Here is a 19,606-nt window from a genome sequence, read left to right on the forward strand (position 1 = left end):
TAGACTATTGTTAGGACATGTGGCCTTTATACTCAACATCACGCCAGCACTGAAATTCATATGCTGCATTACTCAGTTGTGAGGTAGGCAGGCAGAACAACTTTTTAGGCTAATGGCAGCATCCTATTTGTGGAAAATAAAATTAGTGTCTCATCTGAAAGATACATTTCCAAATGAGTCATGCCAGATTATACACTCAAGTGCCTTGGGTAGGACTGAAACCACAATCTTCCAAATCAGACAAAAAAATGCCACCACTCAGCCTTAAAATTATAAGATGAAAGATTTAAATAAATCATTTAGATCTTTAGAGGCTTCCATTCACCCTTCGATTTTCTTTACTACTTTTCTGATTTGTATCGATCAGCTTCATTCATCAGCAAACCCTTCCCCACAAAAGCTCGTGTTTATGATTGGGCTATACCACTCTCTAGGCAACCCCAACATTCTGTCACCATTGGACAATATGGATCATACCAAAACAGATGGCATTGTTCAACCAACGCAATAAATGGAAAGTGCTGGAGAAACTCAGCAGGTCTTGCTGGATCACTGCAGAGACAAATACAGTTATTGGTTTGAGTCCAAAAGGATCCTCCTTCAGAACTAGTAATGGGCAAATAATTGAATCCAGGAATTCTCTTATTCTTCTCCTTGGTGTGTATCCATATGCTTCTGAGGAAACCTGAAAGGGGCGTTGCAAGCTCTCTTTTAACTTGCTGGTTGCATTATCCAGTGTGAAACAAGAGCTCCAGAGATCAAGAAGGTTTCATCCCCATTTTCTCATTGTGCTTTCAACTCTCGTTGTAATGGAAAACAATTCACCTCCTTGTCTAGCTCACCCTCGGCCTGTTAGGGGATAGGGATGGACAATCTGAAAATTACAGTTAGGTCATTCAGTGGTGAAACCAAGAAACATTTTCTCATGTATAAAGTATAGCAGGAATCTGGCATTCATTCTCCAAAAAACTGCAGAATTGAACGCTTCAAGATAGAGATGACAAACTTTTATTGAGTAAAGGGATTCAACATGGACTAAGAGAGTGGAAGCACAGTTCAGCCATAATCTAATTAAATCAGTAACAGGTTTGAGGGCTGAATGGCCTATCCCTGTTAAAGGGAAGTAATGTTAGTGTTTTTGATTGTGGTCACTCTACAATGGCCTGTGCAGGCATGTGGAAAAGGGGCACAGGCTCTTAGCAGCTCACAACCAGCTAGAGTCATATCTGAAGGACTGGGGTGGTAAGATAGGATGCCCACTAGAAGAGGCAACACAGGCAGTAAAAAAGGGCAAGATTGCCCCCAACATCAAATGTTTCTCTAGCTCCCGAGCTTTAGGAATCTGATCAAGTTGACCCCTGGCTTCTGCTGTAAAGTGTGTAGAATGGAGTGGGGGAGCGGTTTGCGGGTGGTGAGGCCAGTGCAGGGCTCAAAGTTCTGCATTCCACAATCGAAAAGCCCATTGACACTCCCTGTTTAAAATCCCTAACAAAGAGATGAGAGACACCAGACAGAATCAGCGTGTCTTCAGCAGGTCACCGTTATATGTAGAAAAGTTGTATTTTTCTTAGCAGCTACTGATGCTCCTGAAAACAGAAACAGCTTAAGAGATTGTTTCTAGGGGCTGTGAGTCCAGAACTTGGAGATGAGCAGAAAAATACAAAGTCAGGTGTAACACTTTATTACACACATTGGAATAAGTTGCCAAGAAACAGGTGGCACGGTGGCTCAATAGTGGTTAGCACTGCTGCCTCACAGCGCCAGGGACCTGGGTTCAATTCCAGCCTTAGGTGATTGTATGGAATTTGTACATTCTCCCCGTGTCTGCGTGGGGTTTCTCCGGGTGCTCTGGTTTCCTCCCACAGTCCAAAGACATGCAGGCTAGGTGGATTTGCCATGCTAAATTGTCATGGGATGTGCAGGCCAGATGGATTAGCCATGGTTAATGGATTACAGGGATAGGGGAGTGGATCTGGGTGGGACACTCTTCAGAGGGTCAGCGTAGGCTCAATGGGGTGAATGGCCTGCTTCCATGCTGTGGGGATTCTATGATAAGAAAGGTTGTTTGGAAAAGACTTCAATTTACAGAGTACCTTCATTGTACTTAAGAAACTGGACTGTCAATTTGTGCACAGCAAGCTTGCACAAAGAGCTACGTGATAGTATTGAGATAATATGGTTAATGTCTGTGATATTGTTTGAGAGATAAACATCAGACAGGGCAATTGAGAGAACACATCTGCCCTCCTTCAATATAGTTCCACTGTGTCTTATTAATCCATCCAATAGGTCGATGAGGCCTTGGTTTAACATTTTAGCCAAACACCATAACCTCATTTAGTGCAGTACTCCCTTGGTACTGAACTGATGAGTTTGGTGCTCACACTCTGGAGAACCCAGAATCCTTGTAACACAGAAGTGACAGTATGACCAATCAAGCTGGAAGTGACACTCAAACAGTCAGTTCCTGTGGGATTAGGAAAAGTCAGAAAACTAGTAGAATGGAGGAACAGAAACAAAACTCCAGCTTGGTTTCCTATCCAATGCCATGTTCTCACTTTAATCGCAAAGGGTTTCAGTTTCATTATAAATCTGTGATGTGTAACTTTGTCAAAAGCCTACTTAGAGCCCAAATAAATAATAGGGGCAACATTTCTGTTCCCAATGAATGTGACCCCATGCACTGAGTATAAACCCAGTCTGATATACCAAAGCTTGATTGAAGTTGTCATGCTCTCTGTGCAAAATAAACAAGATACATGGGGCACACTGATGGGAGGGGCATCAATCCAGGATGGCAGAAGGTTTTGAAGACTCAATGCTGGCTTTAAAGTTGTTATGGAAGAAGGACATGGGAGAGAATAAAAGGCTGAGACACCTAAGAAGGAGGAAGGAGGGGATCTTGGAGGCTCTTGTGGCTTATAACAGTGTTATCCTTTCCTGCTTCACTCTCTCGTTCACTGGGTAATGTGCAGACACATTGTGCACAATGGCTGTATATCTCATATCACACTTGTTACCTTTAATTTATTCACATGTAAAATGTGGCTGGCTGGGCCAGCATTTCTTGCCCATCCCTAGTTGCCCTTGAGAAGGTGGTGGTGAGCTGCCTTCTTGAAGCGCTGCCGTCCATGTGCTGTAGGTTGACCTATAATGCGATTAGGGAGGGAATTCCAGGATTTTGACCCAGCAACAGTGAAGGAACGGCGATATATTTCCAAGTCAGGATGGTGAGAGGCTTGGAGGGAACATGATGGTGGTGGTGCTCCCATATATCTGCTGCCCTTGTCCTTCTAGATGGAAGTGGTTGTGGGTTTGGAAGATGCTGTCTGAGGATCTTGACTAAATTTACGCAGTGCGTCTTGTAGATAGTACACACTGCTGCTAATGAGTGTCGGTGGTGGAGGGAGTGGATGTGGTATCAATCAAATGGGCTGCTTTGTCCTGAGTGGTATCAAGCTTCTTGAGTGTTGTTGGGCCTGCACTCATTCAGGCAAGTGGGGAGTATTCCATCACACTCCTGACCTGTGCCTTGTAGATGGTGGGCAGGCTTTGAGGAGTCAGGAGGTGAGTTACTCGCTGCAGTATTTCTAGCTTCTGACTTGCTCTTGTAGCCACTGTGTTAATGTGGTGAGTCCAGTTGAGTTTCTGGTCAATGATAACCCCCAGGATGTTGATAGTGGGAGATTTAGTGACGGTAACACCATTGAATATCAGGGGGTGGTGGCTGGATTATTTCTTTTTGGTGATGGTCATAATCTGGCATTTGTATGGTGCGAATGTTACTTGCCACTTGTCAGGCCAAGCCTGGATATTGTCCAGATTTTGTTGCATTTGAACATGGACGGCTTTAGTATCTGAGGAGTCACGAATGGTGCTGAACATTGTGCAATCATCGGTGAACATCCCCACTTCTGACCTTACGATAGAGGAAAAGTCATTGATGAAGCAGCTGAAGGTGTTTGGGCCTAGGACACTACCCTGAGGAACTCCTGCAGAGATGTCCTGGAGTTGAGATTATTGACCTCCAAATACACCAACCATCTTCCTATGTGTTGGGTATGTCTCCATCCAACACAGAGTTTGCTCCTAATGCCTATTGATTCCAGTTTTTCTCGGGCTCCTTGACGCCACACTCGGTCGAATGCAGCCTTGATATCAAGGGCTGTCACTCTCACCTCACTCTGGAATTCAGCTGTTTTGTCCATGTTTGAACCAAGGCTGTAATGAGATCAGGAGCTGAGTGGCCCTGGCGGAACACAAACTGGGCATCACTGAGCAGGTTATAGCTGAGCAGGTGCTGCTGGATAGCACTGTTGATGATACCTTCCATCACTTTACTGATGATCGAGAGGAGACTGATGGGGCAGTAACTGACTGGGTTGGATTTGTCCTGTTTTTTGTGTACAGGACATACCTGGGCAATTTTCCACGTTATTGAGTAGATACCAGTGGTGTAACTGCACTGAAACAGCTTGGCTAGGGGAGTGGCAGGTTCTGGAGCACTAGTCTTCAGTACTTTAGCGGAATGTTATCAAGGTCCATAGCCTTTGCAGTATCCAACGTCTCCAATTGTTTCTTGATATCACGTGGAGTGAATCAAATTGGCTGAAGACTGGTACCTATAATACTGGAGACCACTGGAGGAGACCGAGATGGATCATTCACTCGGCACTTCTGGCTGAAGATTGCTGCAAATGATTCAGCCTTATCTTTTGCACTGATGTGCTGGATGCTTCCATCATTGAGGATGAGGATATTTGTGGAGCCTCCTCCTCATCCACCACTATTCGCAATTGGATGTGACAGGATTGCAGAGCTTAGATCTGATCCGTTGGTTGTGGGATCGCTTAGCTCTGTGTATCACTTGCTGCTTTTGCTGTTTGGCGTGCAAGTAATCCTGTTTGGTGGCTTCACCAGGTTGATACCTCATCTTCAGGTATGCCTGGTGCTGCTCCTGGCATGCCCTCCTGCACTCTACATTGAACCTGGGTTGATCCCCTGGCTTGATGGTATTGGTTGAGTGGGGGATATGCCGGGCCATGAGGTTACAGATTGAGCTGGAGTACAGTTCTGCTGCTGTTGATGGCCCATAGTGCCTCATGGATGCCCAGTCTTGAGTTCGAAGTCTGTCCCATTTAACATTGTGATAGTGCCACAGAACACGATGGAGGTTTTTTTCAATGTGAAACCTCAGTTACAAAGGAGCCTGAACCACTACATTCCTTTTAATTTCCTGCAGAGGTTTTCAAAGATGAATTATTTCAGACTTCCTCAGGTATACAGCAACTTGCACTTGATACGGTACCTTTAAAACTCCAAGATGTTTCACAAAGGTGTTATCTAGTGAGGTTTACACACTGACAGATATAAGGAGGTAGGTGGGTCTGCATGTTATCCAAAGTCAAGGACATACCCCACCTCAGGTGTAACAGCATTTCCCTCTCTGCACCCCAGTCTCTGAAATTCTCTTCTTCATCCAGAATTCCGATCAACAGAGGAATAATCCATCCTTCAGAGGAGCTGATGCTGGGGTCAAACTGGCTGCAAAATAGAACAGAAATTTTCTTTTTAAAAAAATCTTTAAAAAGCTCACCCAAGCAAAAAGGAAAACCGACAACAAAAACACAGCAAAACCACGCCAAAGACCCACAGTAAATTAAATCCTGCTGGGACAGTAAAGACAGTGAGGCACCCTGTAAGAATTTAACTCGCAATGATCAGGCAGTGGTTTGGCTCGAGTGCCCATGTTAAAAGAGGCTGACTATCCTGTTCACGCACTGCGTGTGGATATGAGACTTCCTCCTCACTGATGGTTTGTGTGTGTGGCTCCATCACACATTTGAAAGGAATTGCTGTGAAGTTAGAATTGGCTCTGTTTACCTAATTTCCTGGACTTAGTTGGCCAACATGCCCACTGTGCAGTGATTACCTGTAATTACAGGTAGTTCTCCTATAATGCGATAGTTGCATCCTTGTGTGATCTTGTGCTATAGAAAATCGCGTTATAGGGAAATCGCTACAGAAAATTGCTATACTGTACAGTAGAAAGTTCATATTATCCAAAAAGCATTCTCTGTTCATCAATCGCGTTATTGCCAATTTGCATTAACCAAACACACGTTGTAGCTGAAATACCTGTATTGGGAATACCCTGGTCAGTTGCAGACTTCCTGAATTATGAACAAAGGTTCATGCGAAGCTCTGGCCCTTTCAATCCTCATGTTGTTTTAATAGTGGCCAGGCCTGGTGACTGACGTTTCAGACCTAAGGATTGCAGCAGTTCAAGAAGGCGGCTTGTCACCACACTATCCAGAGAGACTAGAGATTAGAGAGCCAACAGTGCCCCGGATCCCCTGGATGAGCTAAAAAGAAATCCTGTGCCTCCCCTCATGGCCTGACAGATCCCCAATCCTGAACAGCCCCTCGATGTGCAGCTTCTATCCCCCAGACCCTCCCAATCCCAGTCCCACAGCTCTCACTGTGGGGTCACAGCGATGATTGAGCCGTGAAATGGGGTGGCAGCGACATAATGTTTGGGAAGCACTGGACTCCTTTATCCTCAATGTTAAACAGAGGAACCTGCCTTCTCTGTCTCCATTGTGTCCTTTCCCTAACATAAACAACTTTAGGTGCAAACAAAAGAGTAACATTTGACACGACTGTGGTTGTGTGGTGGTTTTCCTCTGGTTGCCCATCTTGTCTGAAGTGGAATGGAGAATTCCACTCTCTTGAGGCTTGGGCAGATGCAGTGTGTTACAACCAGGGTGAGGGAACAGCTCTCTTCCCATCTGGAGACAATTGAAAGACAGCTGCTAATCCCATCACCCAGCCCATAAAAGGGAAGAAATGATTCTCTAAAACCTAAAAGGTTGGATGATACTCTGAGATTTTAAGTTCACAATCATCCTTTAGCAGTGCCGAAAATTTGATACAATGGGCTGGATTCTGGGCTGAGCTCATGAGCTCCATCATTAGTTGAGGAAACTGTCAAGTGTGCTCTGGTATCAGTACGTCCACAATGTGGAAATTCAGAAGCTGCAATTGGCAATAGCTTGCTCCTCCATAGGTGCACAGTTGAAATCCTGGGAGGTGAAAAATGTCACTTAGAAACCACTGATTTAGTATACTTTCCACTTTTAATGTTATTATTTTCACTTTAAACACATTTAAGAAAGTTAAACATTTGTTAAATGAGATGAAACTGGTTTCTTTAATGGTGTACTTTGGCACAATTTCTGCTGAATAACATCTCTGACCCTGAAAAATCAATTTGCAGATCCTTGACTGTGACAGAATTCAATAACATGAAGCAGAATTTAATGCAGGATGGAAGATTTCATGGAATTTTGCAGAAAGGAAGATTCACATTCATTTGGATCTTTCATGACTACTAGATATCTCAAAGTGATTTACAACTAATAATGTACTTTTGAAGTGCAGCCACTATAGTAATGTAGAAACAGCAGCCAACATTGCACATTGAAAACTCTCACAAACATTAATGTGTTATGATCAGATAATCTGTTTCTGTGATGTTGATTTAGCAATAAATATTGGCCAGGACACTGGAGAGAAATCTCATTGAGCTCTTTTTCAAATGGGATCTTTACCATCTGCCTCAGAAACAAGACAGGGCCTCATCGTAACATCTCATCCAAAAGACAGCAACTCCATTTCTGAAGAAGGGTCAAGGCCCAAAACGCCAGCTTTCCTGCTCCCCTGATGCTGCTTGGCCTGCTGTGTTCATCCAGCTCTACACCTTGTTATCTCCAACATGGTAGTGCTCCGTCTATATTGCATAGATATGTCAGCCTTGATTATTGCGGTCAAATGGCACTTAAACCCACAACTTTCTGACTCGGGAACAAGAATGATCCCAATTGAGCCACATTTAACACAGTTAAAGTTAGAGACCAACAAAGATACAGTTGGAGTAGTCAAGACTGAAGTTGACAAAGATCTCTGTGTCGCTAGCAATAAGGTCAAAGTCAATCACCATGACGACAATTGAAGCATTCATGTTGGAAGGATATGCATTCTGAAACCAAGGTCATGGTCAAACATGACATTAATGTTCATAATGTTTAGTTTAGTCTGAGAGCCTCAATTGCAACACAAGCCAGGATTTGACTTGGGGAGCCTTTTAGACAGTATGATTTAACTGGTCATTGGAATGACTCTGTTAGTAACTAGTTAATCCTTTTGGCTGATGTCAGTGGTGTGTCAAATGGTCATTAATCTGCAGCAAAAATTGCAAATGAGTCATCATTAGATTATAGCTTTCAGCAAGGCTGACATGGGGACTGAGAGTGTTCCATGAAGCAAAAGGCAGGGCAATTCGATTAAGATGTGTCCCCAAAACAACGTGAAGGGAGCTCCACTCTGAATGCAGTCCCTGCTGACTTGGGAAAGCTGGCAAGGTAGCACAATGGGAAAATGTTCTTTTTTCCTGGTATTTAACAATCTCAATCCAATAGAGGTAATGTCACCCAGACCCTCAGAGAGAGAGAGAGAGAGAGAGAGGACTGGTGATGGTTTAACCTGAGGGTCACCATGCCTCATGCAAGGGGAGAGGTACAGAAGCTGGTTGAGGAATTAACCCACCACAGGAACTGAGCTGTTGGTATGACTCTGCATCAGACACTAACTGTCCAGTCAACTGAACTAAACCGACCCCCATCAAATACCGTATACTCAGAGCATTATTTCTAACATTTTCAGGTTCTTGCTTGAAGATCAAAGTACTCACTATGCACGCAAAAGAGGCTGTTTGATGTGAGCCATAACAATAAAAACAGCCATCCCAAAATAACTTCTCAATCCCCGCTCCCCTCTCCAGGTTGGAGTTTATATTTGTCAGCATTGATCCTTTATGAACAAAGCTCAGGTGCATAAAACTGTCTACCTTGTTGAATTGATACATTTTCATTGGGTCCCCCTAATAGCTCCCCTGAAATGGAAGTGGGGCCATTGAGGCTAACATACATCTTCAATGCCAGACAGCCAATGGGTTGAAATATTGGTTCACATTCATTTAACTCATCAATAAGTGGAGTTTAAAACTCAAGCGAAGCGTAAAAACCAGCATCACACCTGATTCACACCAGCTTACTGTCAAAGAGTCTAGCTGAAAATTTGCCCCATTTTCTTAACACTCAACCTGAATTCAGAAGTCACTTTTTGTGTTTTAGATTTATTCAGGAGGGTGTTGACTCCCTGGTCTTAATCTGTGAAGATCATGGTAGGAGCAATGAAGCTAGAAATCTCAGGAGGATGTCGAGATGGATCATGTTCTTGTCACTTCTGGCTGAAGGTTGTTGCAGATGATTCAGCCTGCTCCTTTGCACTGAGGTGCTCAGCTCCACCATCTCTAAGGACGAGGATCAGGAACAACCTCCTCTAGTCAGCTGTTTAATTGTCCGCTGCACCATTCACAAGTGGCCTGGCAGGACTACAGCATTTAGATCTGATCCTTTCACTGTGGAATCTCTTGATTCTTATACACTTAATGGTAAGGTCTTGGGGAGTGTTACTAAACAAAGAGAGCTTGGAGTGCAAGTTCATAGTTCCTTGAAAGTAGAGGCGCAGGTAGGCAGGATAGCGAAGAAGGCGTTAGGTATGCCTGCCTTTATTGGTTGGTGCATTGAGTATAAGAGTTGGCAGGTCAAGTTTGCAGCTGTACAGGACATTGGTTCGCTCACTTTTGGAGCATTGCGTGAAATTCTGGTCTCCCTCTTATAGGAAGGATGTTGCGAAATTTGAAAGGGTTCAGAAAAGATTTACAAGAATGTTGCTGGGGTTGGAGTGTTTAAACTATAGGAAGAGGCTGAATAGACTGGGGCTTTTTTACCTGGAGCGTCGGAGGCTGAGAGGTGACCTTATAGAGATTTATAAAATCATTAAGGGCTTGGATAGGGTAAATAGCCAAGGTCTTTTCCCCAGGGTGGGGGAGTCCAAAACTAGAGGGCATGGGTTAAAGGTGAGAGGGGAAAAATATAAAAGGGACCTAAGAGACAACATTTTCCTGCAGTGAGTTGTGTGAATATGGAATGAGCTGCCAGAGGAAATGGTGGAGGCTAATAAGTTTACAACATTTAAAAGGCATCTGGATGTGTATATGAATTGGAAGAGTTTTAAGGGATTTGGGCCAAATGCTGGAAAATGGGACTAGATTTATGTAGGATGTCTGGTTGGCATGGACAAGTTGGACCAAAGGCATCTGTTTCATGCTGTATATATCTATGACTGTGTGACTCTGTCTAACACACACTGCTTCCAGGGTTTTGCATGCATATAGCCATGTGCTGTAGCATCACCAGGTTGGCATTGCTTTTGGGTATGCTTGGCATTGTTCCTGGCATGTCCTCTCTATTCCCTATGAACCAGGGTTAGTTACCCACCTTAATGGTAATGATAGTGGGGCACATATGCCAAGGTCATGAGGTGTCAGATTGTGATCCAAATCTTACGCTAATGTTGGCCCACATCATCAATGCCCAGATTTGAGTTACTGGATCTGTTCGCAGTCTATTCATTTAACACAGAATTTAACATTAGAATTTTAATTTGCGGTGTTATATGCCAGAAGTTTACAGCAGTTTTCCTGAAGCTAGAGTCTAATTACTTGTAATAAATAGTCATTCGTGCTAAGTACAGAAACCTAGTTCATGGTTTCCATCAATCAGGTAAATTGGGGAATTTTGTGTATTTAGTTTAAAATCTTTAACTTTTGGGATGATTTTGGGAACAGCAAGGTTTCCATTACAGTGCCACTGTGAGTCGTGACACATTACAGCAATTGCTCTGAGCTCACCATAATGACCACTTCTCTTTTCCTACAACATTATTGATATTTCCGTGGTTACTGAGGTCCACTGTGCTTAGCCTTGTTGCATGTTGCTTTTACGGGGCAATCAATAAGCTTTGCCAAGGAAATTCAGCACCCGCTTTGTTTAAGAAAACCCTGCACAGTTTACTTAAAACCTAACTAACAAATTCACAGAGAGTTGAAAGTACATGTACAGGATACATGACTTGTGTGACTGGTTACTGAAAACACATGTCCAACAACAGCGTCCATGACTCAGTTTTTATTTCCTAATTGACCATATTTGGATTCTCAATTCGCCACACATGGCGAGTTGTCAACATTGCTCTAAATGAATGGAATCCATCCATTGCTCACCAATCACCAGTTGAATGCATGATTTCCCATCTTATGACTGTTGGGGAACTCAGCAATAAAGTTCATTGTTGCTGGTGCCCTTAGCAGTGCCTGAGGGTGGTTGGCTACTTGTAAGGTTGGTGACTACTGATTTATTTTTGCAAATCCTAAAATCTATCAGTATCTGTCAGTTTGTCCCATCAGGAAGGAAGACAGTGGTATAAACAGATATGTAAAGGCACTGGGTAGAATGTCTTGTCAAGGACTGGACACCGTGGGAGAGTTGAGGATAAAAGTTACATAGTAGAAATTCTAGAAACGGAAGGGCAACCTGTCAGGATAAAGAACGGCCTAAAACTGAGTGGTTACAATCATCACCCCTAGACAATGAGATGTCAGTCGAAACATTATGTGATTGTGACTTTCGATTGTATCGATGTGAGCAGCTGGTGCAATCACTGACATTTCGCAAATACTTCTCTCCATGGAAATCATTCCCAAATTGAATGTGATCAGCCACCAACTCAGTCAATGTGGACCAAGCATCATCACAAGCTGGGCCAGTGCAAACTGGGTCTCATAATGAGGGAGATGAAATGCTGCTGTGAGCAGGATGACAGAAAACAGGCTCACCAACACTGAGCACATTGCACTGGATGGATTTTCACTTGCCGATCAATATGTCCCCTCCCTGCAGACTGGGGTTTCTTCTGGACACAGAGCTGGATCTGAGGAAATATGCTGGGTGCTGGTCCCACTATCTTCCTGTCCACTGCTGATCTGGTCCCCATAACGTAGGTGCTAGGCAAGGTGCCCACCATTAGGCCTATTGAGGGCCTTAATTGGCCCATTATTATCCATTTTCAGGTCCTCATTCCACTCCCAGCAACATAATATTCCAACATAGTTTGGGTTTTCTTCAGCTTTGTTGCAACGGCAAGAGAAAACGAGGATTACCTCCCTCAGGAGGGCTGGATGAGCACCCCGTGCTCTTCTGAGTCAACCCTCACTATGATCCTAGCCCACTTAGTAGCTTCCCACCAGGCTTTCAGAACACGTCCTTCAGCACATCTCTCCACCAACTCCCCAACTCCCCCCAGTCCTACATCCCATATGGGAACCATATCTTTTTCTTGCTGGGCACTGCTCAATATAAGACCATGTGACATAGGAGCTGAAGTAGGCCATTCAGCCAACCAAGTCACTCAATAAAATCATAGCCTTTCCCCATAATCATTGATTTCCCATAATTACTGATTAAAAATCTGGCTGTCTCAATCTGGAATATACTTAATGACCCAGCCTCTACAAGCCCTCTATGGTGGAAACAATTCCACAAATTCACTACCCTCAGAAAAAAAATCCTCCTCATCTTTGTCTTAAATGAGTAACCCCTTATTCTAAGATAATGCTGTCTAGTCCTAAACTCTCCCATAAGGGTGAAACAACCTCTCAGCATTTACCCTGTCAATTCCCCTGAATATCTTGTATATTTCAATAAAGTCCCCTCTCATTCTTCCAAATTCCAATGAGTAAAGCCCCAATCTACTCAACCTCTCCTTGTAAGACTGACCCTCCATAGCTAGGATTAACCAAGTGAACATTTTCTTCACTGCCTCCAATGTCAGAAGATCTTCCTTTAGAGAAGGGGACCAAAACCGTTTACATTATTTCATCTGTGGTCTGCCTAGTGCCTGATATATTTCTATACTCCATTCTCTTGGAATAAAGACTACCACTTGTCTTCTCAATTACCTCCTAAACTTGAATGCTAGCTCTTTGTGGTTCATGCATGAGGACCTTAAATCCTTCTGTGCTGTAGCTTTCTGCAGTCTTTTTCCATTTAAATAGTATTCAGCTCCTCTATTCTTCTTACAAAAGTGCATAACTTCACATTATGTACCATTTATCATAGAGTCATAGAGTTGTATAGTATGGATACAAATCCTTTGGTCCAAATTGCCCATGCCAACCAGATATCCTGAACTGATCTGGTCCCATTTGTCACCATTTGTCCCATATTCCTCTAAACCCTTCCTATTCATGTACCCGTCCAGATGCCTTTTAAATGTTGTAATTGTACCAGCCTCCACCACTTCCTCTGGCAGCTCATTCCATACATGCACCACCCTTTGCATGAAAATGTTGCCCCTTAGGTCTCTCTTAAATCTTTTCCTTCTCACCTTAAACCTATGCCCTCTAGTTTTGGACTCCCCTACCTTGGGAAAAAAAAATTGGTTATTCACCCTGTCCATGGTCCTCATGGTTTTATAAACCTCTATAAGGTCACCTCTCAGCCTCCGATGCTCCAGAGAAAGAAGCCTCAGCCTATTCAGCCTCATCCTATAGATTAAACCCTCCAACCCCAGCCTTCATCAAGCTTCTTTGTCACCTCTTCAAAAATCTCAATCACGTTAGTGAGATATGATTTCCCTTGCACAAAGCAATGTTGACTATCACTAGTCAGTCCTTGCCTTTCCAAATCCATGTAAATCTTATCCCTCAGAAAAACCTCCAACAACTTTACCTACCAATGACGTCAAACTCACTGGTCTATAGTTCCCTGGCTTTTCCTTACAGCTTTTCTTAAATAATGGCATCGCATTAGCCAACCTCCAGTCTTGTGGCTCTTCACCCATAGCTGTCTTTACTCAGCAATCTCTGCCCTAGCTTCCCACAAAGTTCTGGGAAACAACGGATCAGGTCTTGGAAATTTATCTACCTTTATGTGTTTTAACACCCAGCACCTCCCCTTTTGTAATATGGACAATTTTCAAGACATCACTATTTAAAAATTCCCTAACTTCCTTAGCTGCAAAGTTCTTTTCAACAGTAAATACGGATGCAAAATACTAATTTCGTATCTCACCCATCTACTACGGTTCCACATATAGACAGCTTCTTTGACCCTTAAAGGGCCCTGTTCTCTCCCTAGTTACTCTTTTGACCTAAACGTATTTGTAGAGTCTCTTTGGAGTCTCCTTAACTCTATATGCCAAAGCTATCTCATGACCCCTTTTTGCCCTCCTGATTTCGCTCTTATTGCCCTTGTACTCCTCAAGGGATTCACTCGATCCCAGCTGTCTATACTTGACATACACCTCCTTCTTTTTCTTGACCAGAGCCTCAATTTCTCTAGACACCCAGCATTCCCTACACCCACCAGCCTTGTATCTGTCAAGATTTTCTTTGCCCATTCACTTAATCTGGCCTAAATGACGTGGATTTTGGTGATATTTGTGGCAGAATTGTATGGGAGATCTGGCAATGCCCATCGTAGTGTCGGGAACGATTTGCTGCATCTTTTAAGCAAGTTCTGGGTGTTGAGGCGGGACCTTGGTGAGACAGTGGTGAGTTGTTTATGAATGGGGCAGTGGCTATTGCTTGCTAACGACCTTATTAATTGCACATCTCACCTCTTCATTATGCAGATCCCTATCCCACTACCACTGTGAGCAAACTAGTCAAGAATTCTCAACATGGAAGTTAGAATGGGCCCCATTTAGCTCACTACTTGCTGCAATAAGGTTGGACACTTGGCATCAACATCTCAGGGCACACTCCACAGACACTGGACACATGCCAGAGGCTGCGTTGTTGGAGATGTTAACATTTGTGTCCCTATCTGTCTTCTCAGGGAAATGTAAAATATCCCAAGGCACTATCTGAAGCAGAAGAGTTCTTCCTTATGTCCAATATCCAACCTGCAATCAATCATCATGAATTAAAATGACCTTTTTGTGGGAGTTTGCTGTGCAAGGGCGTGGCTGCTACATTTCCTCCTTTACAATAATGTCAACATCTCAGAAGCATTTCCTTGGTTGGTATTAGGATGTCTTGAGATCATGAAAAACTCCAAATAGGTGCAAGTTTGTTAATTTAATCTTCTCTTTCTTCCTCACCATTTAATAAAATAATTTAATCCATTCACTTCAGCTAGAAATCTAGATTTCATTCCTATATGCCTCTCCCTAACTATTCCCCTGGCTCTTTTTTCAGTCTATTATTGATTTAATGTAATTTCCCTTCATATAAATTGCACTAAGTCACAGTGATCCTGATTGAAACTGACGCAATGAGGATTCTACAAGGAATCTTTGAATTTCTTTTGTCTGAAGGGAACAATGCCAACTCCATTCTAAATGCTGGCTGTGCAGCTGGGACTTGAATGTGGGCCTCCTAGTCCAGAGGTTAGGACATTACCACTGCACCACAAGAACCCTTCATAAGGTGGCTCTTAGCTATGTGTTATGATAATCTTATTGCGGTCTTCACAGAGAGGGATGTGCGGTTTGAGGCTCAGTGGGCAGCATCCGGACTCTGATCCAGGATTCTTCGGAATTGAGTCTCTTTTTTGGACTTGTTGGCTAAGGAAAACATAGTTGTATTTGCCATAAAGCTCGTGCACCAGTCTCCAGCTCAGATAAATAGGTGGGGAGGAGCAGTGCTGTGTTAATAGCACAGAAGGCAACCAGCTGTAAAACAGACATTGCTGTGTGTAAATTGCTTGCCACGTTTCCTAGATTGTACAGCAACTATACGTCAATATCCTTCATTGGCTGTTAAGTCTTGTGAGAGGTCGGGTGTGAGGAAAGGCACTATATAAATTCCTCCTTTCTCCCTGTCTGTCTATCTATCCATCCTTCTTTCCTTTCACCCTTCTTTCGATTCCTTCCTTCCTTCCATGCTCAGAAATGGTGGATGATATGAATGGAGATTGAGAGAGTGGTCAGCTAGCACTGTGACTCCATACAACACAGGAAAAGGAGGGATAGAGAATCTTCTCAGAGAGGGACTCAACAGTTTGAGGGCAAATCAGCTTTTCTGGTGAGATCCTCCATTTTAAAGGTGTTGTCTTTAAGGAAAAATATTTGGCCAACTTTTATCCACGTGCTCACCACATGAGCAGCTACATAAATTGTGAAACCAGTGCATTTCCATTCCGTCTGTGTCTGTGTGTTTTTTCCTTTATTCATTCACAGGATGAGTGCTTTGCTGGCCAGGCTGCATTTATTGCCCATCCCTAATTGCCCAGAGGGCAGTTAAAAGTCAGCCACATTGCTGTGGGTCTGGAGTCACTTGTAGGCCAGACCAGGTAAGGATGGCAGTTTCCTTCCCTAAAGGACAGGAGTGAACCAGATGGGTTTTTCCCGACAATTGGTAATGGATTCATGGTCATCATTAGATTCTTAATTCCATACATTTTTATTGAATTCAAACGCCATCATGTGTCGAGGTGGGATTCAAACCCACGTCCCCAGAACATTATCTGGGTCTCTGCATTAACAGTCCAGTAATAATACCACTGGGCCATTGCCTCCCCAAAGCATGCGTGTCTGTGTGTGTGCGTGTGTCTATGTGTGTGCCTGTGTGTGTGCCTGTGTGTATTATGTGTGTGTGTCTGTCTGTCTGCGTGTCTGTGTCTGTGTGCATGTGTGTCTATGTGTGTGTGTCTGTGTATGTGCATGTGTGTGTCTGTGTGTATGTCTGTATGTGTGTGCATGCGTGTGTGTGCCTGTTTGTGTGCATGTGTGTGTCTGTCTACCTAAATATGTATTAAATACACATTGGTAAAGGAAGCTCCACATTAAAGGGAGGGACTAACAGCAAGACTCTCTCTTTAAAAGGAGGGCCAGATTGAGGTTTCCTTGTATCCTTTTCTTTGATTTTAACTTGTTCTCCAAATCGTGTTTTGTGCACAATTCCCATCCTTTTTTAATCCTCATGGTTCTCTGAGGCAAGCCATCTGAACTGACTGTTTATAAATATTTGCATGTGTCAGGTAGGAGATCTCAGTTCAATAAACACAGAGTGCTTGTGAACACAGAACTGGAATTCCTTCAATCTGCTGCAGAGCCGGAGACTTCCAGAGACCGCTTTGTTTACTGAGGCTGACTGTCACAAGGAATGAAGGAGGTTGGAGAAGGGGAAAATGAAGCAATGTATGGAGCCTGTGGTTTATTGCAGCCTTTAGTTTGATGGAAGGAGTCTATGGATATGTTGGTAACCGTCTGTCTGATTGGGTGGCACATGGTCACTGACCCAACAGCTCCCAGTGTCTCCTACTCGAGTGGATGGAAAACATATGATGAGTATTTAAAAAAAAAGAACGGGGGGTTATTCCTGGTTTCTAAGGCAACATTTATCCCTCAATCAATTTCACAAAAGCTGGTCACTGACCCAGTACTGTTTTGGAAGTTTGCTGCGGACTAATTGGTTGCTATTTTTCTGTGTCACAACAGGACCAACACTGCAAAAACTCTTCATTGGCTATGAGGCACGGTGAGGCATCTGGTCGTCATGGAAACAGAACATAAATACCTTCATTCCATTCTCTCTATTTTCAGAGGCAGAGACAGAGAGGAGGAGACAGAGAGGGAGAGACAGAGAGGAAGAGACAAAGTGGGAAAGATAGAAAGGGCAAAAATCAGAGCAGCCCCTTAACGGGCGTACTGACTCTTTTGTTACATACAAATATTCTACCTGGATTTAGAAAGAAACATCAAGAAATTCAGCAGCTCATTAACACACAGCAAGATTCTACACACAGCAAGGAGACATTGATAGGGTCGTCTGTTTTTAGCAATAACGGTTGGGTGATAATTCGGGAGGTATCCTTTGCCCATCAAAATAGTGGCATGGAACGTTAGACGTGCATCTGAGAGAACAGATCCGTGACAGTACTGCACCCGATCTGTGCTGTCCTAAAGTGTCTGCATGGATTTTATAATCGCATCTGGAGTGAGATTTGAACCAACCATCTTCTGACTGAAGAGACAAGATGAGGCTAACGCCAAGTCACGGTGGTAGCAGGATGTCAGCACCTAATGATGAAAATTGGGACTGAAATCTGATTTCCCCAGAGGCATTCAGTCAGGCCAAGTGTATCAACTGCGCTGTTGAGATTAACTAAACCAGAACAAATTTTCGACCATCTCCTGTGGCTCAGTTCCATCATGCAGCATGTAACTGAGGTCTTCAACAAGAACAAACACAGGAAAACAGAAAGGCTTGCATTTATATGTCACCCTTCTTGATCTCGGGTTATCCCAAAGAACAGTTACAAAGTAGGAAATGCAGTAACCAATTTACCAAATCAAGTTCCCATAAATAACAATGGGATAGTTAACTGGACAATGTAGTAAATTTTTGGGATTTTGATTGAAGGATTAATTCGCCAGGACAACTCCCTGCTCCCCTTCACAATTGTGCCTGGATCTATGTCTACCTAAGGCAGCGGACAGGGCCTCATTTTAACTGCTCATCTAATAGAAATCACCTCAAACAGTGCAGCACTCCCCAAGTACTACACTGAGTTCTCAAGCAAGCTTCAACATGCAACCCTAGTGACATGGAGGTCATAATGTTCTTAATTAAGCTACAGCTAACTTCTTCTTTCACATCCAAGTAAGAAGATTTCATTGTGTGCAAATGCAAATTATCACACCATCATCCTGATCCTGATGGTGATTGGTCCCTTCTGATGTTTTTTTGTGGCTCTGTTTGTTCTCAAATGTAGCCATAAGAGGGCGATATTGTACAGTGGCACAAAGATTACCATGTGGATGAGAAGTAGCATTCTCACTCAGTGGCATCCCAGCATGAACAACCTGATCACTCGCTGTGTAAGTGGGATATAGTAAGGCTGTGAGCTGGAGCAGCTTCCAGGACCAAAGCAGAGGTGGAAGCAGCTCCTTGTGACAGTGAAATACATACTTGGAAAGACATAATTTAGTTGATGAGTTGACAATTCAAAGTATCAATTTTTCTGTTCCTTTTTTAAAGACTAAAAACACATTGATTGTAAAAGGGTTGAATCATCATTTCCATTGTAAATGGTCAAATAAGAAGAAGGAGCAGCGCTTCACTTTGAAGAGACTTTTTATAAAAGTGACTGCACAGACGGCAGAGTGTGGGGAAGCCACATCTTGTAGAAATCAGGGTTGAAGGATGACTGTTGGCTGGGACATTGGGAGGATGCCCTGTCCTTCTTTAAGCTGTGCCATATACAGCACTGGAGGTGAGAAATGAGACCTGAAGTTGACATTTTACCTGAAGAAGGGCTCCTCCAACCATGTGACACTCTCTAAGTACTGCACTGGAGTGAGAGGCCTTAGGGCAAGGTGATAGAAATCTAGGGCCTGGATATGGAGATCCTAACCTACACATGAAAGGAGTGGAGTGCAACCAGAAGAAGCAGCTGAGAAACAATTGAATGAGTTGGAAATTAAGAGGTTAAGGGGCTTATTGTAGTAATTCTATGATTGGAACATAAGCTGCATCACCATATTCTCAAATAAACCAGTTTGGAGAAAACATTGAAGTAATGACAAAATGGTAACCCATAGCCCAAGAAGCAATCACAGAATCAGAGAATCCCTAATAGTGTGGAAGCAGACCATTTGGCCCATCAAGTCCACACCACCCCTCTGAAGAGTA

This window comes from Rhincodon typus, chromosome 24, assembly GCF_021869965.1.
Source record: "Rhincodon typus isolate 14 chromosome 24, sRhiTyp1.1, whole genome shotgun sequence".
NCBI classification, from domain to species: Eukaryota; Metazoa; Chordata; class Chondrichthyes; order Orectolobiformes; family Rhincodontidae; genus Rhincodon; species Rhincodon typus.